Source organism: Lactuca saligna, chromosome 6 (assembly GCF_052625555.1).
Source record: "Lactuca saligna cultivar CGN05327 chromosome 6, ASM5262555v1, whole genome shotgun sequence".
Classification (NCBI taxonomy): domain Eukaryota; kingdom Viridiplantae; phylum Streptophyta; class Magnoliopsida; order Asterales; family Asteraceae; genus Lactuca; species Lactuca saligna.
Window position 1 is genome coordinate 122,414,538 of NC_136422.1, and position 4,745 is coordinate 122,419,282.

The window sequence follows — 4,745 nt, forward strand, 5'->3', positions numbered from 1 at the left end:
ATGAAAGAACACACTTGTAATTAAAATTATACTATTAATGCAATGGATGATGTTGTTGCTTGTTTACTACTTTACATTGTTGTGATACATTACATGACGTCCTCCGCCGCAGAACGTTTCCGCCGTTCTCGGTTTCGGGGTGTGACAGATTGGTATCAGAACATTGTTTATATTGAATTAAGTATATCAACCCATAAAATATATACTAACTATAAATACAATGGGTTTAACAATACTCCGACCACGAGTTTATACTTTAAATAATAAAATATTTAATTAAGTATACATGCCTGCATTCATACTAAAATCCGGGTCACAATGGCAAGAACAAAAGTATTAAGATTGTTGAATATCACAAGTAAGCTCAAGGATGTATGGGAGTGGCATAGCCTGATCAACCATGCTGTTCCGAGGAGTGATTAGCACATGCCCAAGAATGGTTGTGATGTATCAACAAGTCTAAAAACTTACCAACACTACTACAATGAGAACATTATAACAGAACCTAGGTCTAAAATACCATAGGGGTGTTTTGTGTTACTATAATTACTTACTTGAGAACTAAAAAGAATATTCATTACTAAGTTGATAGTTGCTAAGTGGATATACTAAGGTTATATGTAACTAGGATGTTATAGACTTAGATCTTGTGAAATTTTTGCTTTACCCTGGTTCCTTGTGAATTTGGATTTAAGGTCAATTATTCGAAGGCCTATCCTATTTTGATTACATATGACTTGTATGCACTTTACAAATAGTGATGTAACTAATGAACATTTTCTAATAATTATCTAGATAGTTCGTCTAATAATTATTTCCTTACCCCAATTCTCGCGTAGATAACATGGTTGGACTCCATCCCCACGGCAACCCGTACCTTCTGAATGAAGACAATGCTGGATGGTTTGGAGAAGAACCTGAGAATGATCATACAATCCCTTTGAATGATCACCTTGCTGAAGACATATCAGATGATGATAACTCCGAACCTAAGGTTGAGGATCTACCTCCGGTAGCTCCCATTCCAAATCCTAACCCTCGTCCAGCTTTTCATGGACCAACGCCTCCTTGGGTAGAATGCTTGGAAACATGGAGCGAAGATCAAGATCAACCTATGATTTTAGTAGAGACCGAAGCTTCTACAATGTAAACGAAAGGAGCTCAGCAGACAGAGTTCTACCAATCCTAATCCGTAGAGTTGCCCGCAACGAGATTCGGGGCAGGAAAGTTCTTCATCGTATCGCAGAGGTTGATGCCAATGAAGGAATGCATGGCATCCGAACTAATCGTCTTGAACACACTCATGAGAGATCTGAGAGACACCATGATACCCTACTACAAGCACTAGCTGAAACTCGAGCCGAAGTCATAGAGCTCCGAGTACGCCAGAGGGTGTACGAAAGATACCTGCTTGATATGGAACGTCAACTAGCTGAACTAAGGATTCACCATAGGGGTGACCGTCACTAGTAGGAGATGCTTTACTTTCCTTCCTTGTTTTTAAAGAATCGTGTTCCTGTCTATGTCCTATGTGACATTTTTCTGTGTAACTAACTTGTACTGTAAGTACGTTTAGTTAGGCCTTTATGTTGTCAAGGACTTTTATACTCCGGATGTGATGTAAGACCTATTACAAGGTCAATTTTCCAGAACTTATTACATCTTAAACATTGATGATAACTGCAGTCGACTAACTTATGTGTCACTCTTTGTTCAAATACTCTTATCATACTTTCATTGGAGGCTATCTGAAACTTGCTTTAGCCAAGTCTTTGGACTATACTAATTTAACTCCGGGGACATTTCCAGGTCTCTTTCAATGGTTGGATCATACTATCCACCAACCTATAGTACCTCGGCTTAAATGACAAACGTCTTGAGACCATTCTACGAATTTACTTCTACTCTTTACTAGGACTGCATCATAGGGATGTAGGGAAAACCTTTGAGAACATATTCTTACTCTTTACATGAACGATCATACTACATCTAAGTTCAACCATAATAGCTCACAAACTCGTTTTCTTTTGTGTTATAGAATCATGTTGTCATATGGAAATAGTCAGCCGAACAATGAAGCCCCTGCTTTTCCTATGGACGCCGCTACTTTCCAAGCTGCAGTTACAGCCACCGTGATGGCTGCTGTGGCAGCTGTCCTTGCGAACCGCAACGCTAACAACGCAAAAAAGACTGAAAAAGGAATTGGCAATTCCGATCGTGGTAACAGACTAACAGTCCGACTAGTCAACAAATAGTAATAGTCACCAACACCCAAAACAACAACTCAGAGTTCAAGAAACGCAAACGTCAATCCCAAGTAGAACGCAACCGATTTCCAAGGCTTGTCATGCGACAACAACAAGTGGTGACTCCTGCCACCTCAACACCGGTCAAGCGTTATGAGGGAACACTCCAAAAGTGTAACAAGTGTAAGTATCATCATAATGGAGCTTGCCGAGTATTGCAATGCAACAATTGCAACAAGATGGGGCACATTGCTCGTTTCTATAGAACCACCTCCACCACTAGAGCCAGCCAGGTTCGTTATAGTTGTGGTGAGACAGGACATTATCATAGGAACTGTCCAAAAAGAAAGAACAATGAAAACACCCATGTCCACATAACTCCAAATCGACACCTCGTTTTCACCACCAATGCTAGTACCAGCCCGATATGTCACCAATGCGGTGAGATAGGAAACTTCAAGAAGGATTGTCCAATAACAAAGAACTCCGGCACAGACAGGGAAATACTAAGGATCACTGCCGCAGGAGAGACTACCCCGGACCCTCGTTAAATTATTTAAGGCGTTCGTTGTAACAGACTCATAAAACATGTTTAAAACTACTGCAACTCGAGTCTTATCCTTTGCGAGACCCCGTCAGTAAAGGGACCCTCGTGCTGTGTATACTTGCCTTTTGTAGTATACCTTGTTCGCAGCAGCATTCCTGTAGTTACTCTAAAGTAATATAACTCTGTTAACAGTTGCACTGTTGTGTTTTGTCTGTAATGCCTTATGTTCAAATCTAGTGTCTTTACTTTCAAGTATGTCCAATATTATTATACCACTAGATTCAATTCGATTCGCACAATACCAGTTTCGTGCGCACATCTCTTTCTTTGAAATCGTCTTTCTAGTGAAGTCGTCATTCCAGAACACCAAAGTACTGATGCAGGTAGTACCTCATGTCTCTTATCCTTTTCGAAGAAAACTCAGCAAACCTCCCCGAAGTACCACTCGTACAATACGTCAAGATCAGTCCAAAGACCTATACGGTTGATCTATCGCTGAAGAATGTATACATAAGAGTGGTATATAATCAAGGTTCTACAGGTTTAGAATTGATGATTCCACTTTAACTCTTTTCCTCGTTGGGATGTGAGGTTAAAGAAGAATCATTTATTCAACTACCTTTTCAATCTTAATTATATACGACTCGTATACACGAGACTACGATTGATGAACCATGTATAACTTCTAATATGAACTTCAGGACGGCGACTGCCCAAGTCTACAAGTGATCGCATCATCATGCGAACAAACTTAGAACCCAATATGAGTTTTGTAACCAAATCGCCCTACGGTCTAACGCCCATGGAGATACAAGAACCGTCCGGACAGTTTAACGACTATTCAGCAACAGAATGAAAAGACCAAGCTTCTTACCTTTGATAACTCCAGTCTTAGTCTTCAAGAAGATAGACTTCAGTGGATGCGATCATACCAATGCTAATGCACCGGATCCCATCAGAACTTGGTAGTTAAACGTGCTTAGGCGAGAGGAGTGCTAGTATGGGTAACACCTTGGGAAGTCCTCGTAGTGCAAACCTCGACAAGATTTCCATTAGAAATCATTACCTTCTGCCTCGCATAGATGAATTGGTTTATCAACCGCAAGGAAAGAGGTGCATTTCAGAAATCGACCCAAGATCTGAATATCACCAATTACGAGTGTTAGTGAAGGATGTCTCGAGGACAATCTTCCAAACTCGATACGAACGCTACGAGTCTGTAATGATATCCTTCGGATAGGACCAATACGCCCGTAGTATTCATGAACTTAATAAATAGGGTACGCCACTCTAACTTGGATCAGTTCGTCATTATCCTTGTAAATGACTTACTTATCTACTCTCATAGTAAGACGGAAATCATAAATAGTATCTACAACAAACCATGGAAACATTACGATCAGAGAAACTCTTCGTCAAATTCTCTAAATACGAGTTTTGGAAATTGAAGAGTCAAATTCCTGAAGCACACTATTAGTGATGTGGGAATTCTTGAGGACCCTTCCAATAATCAAAACCGTTGACAATTTGTCAACACCGAAGACACCGACGAGAATTCACCAAATTGTAGGTCTCGTTGACCTACTGTCGAGAGTTCATCCAGAACTCTTTGCGGATTACGGAACCTCTTACGACTTTGACTCAGAAGGGAGTGGCTCTTAACTAGGAGGAGAAGCAAGAGGAAGAAACCTTTGGGAATCCAAGTGAGATACCAAATCCTTTTGGAGGCCCCCCACTGGAAAGGCTTAATATGCTTCAAAAAGCGTAGTAAGCTATATCCAAGATAGTTAGGACCTGCGGGATTCTTGCCCGAATCGGCCTAGTAACTCACAAACCCAACCTACACCGTGAACTCAGTAACATATGTTTTACCCTCCAAGTCTCGAACTTGAAAAACTATCCGTCCGATGAGACTCTTGAAATCCCACTCGACAAGATCGAGATCATCGAGA

The 4,745-nt window shown here is 40.7% G+C and overlaps 1 pseudogene; it reads left to right on the forward strand.

Moving 5' to 3' along the window:
* The first annotated feature begins 3,711 nt into the window (after window positions 1–3,711).
* LOC145003521 (5S ribosomal RNA) lies at window positions 3,712–3,830 on the forward strand (annotated as a pseudogene).
* Window positions 3,831–4,745: the final 915 nt, after the last annotated feature.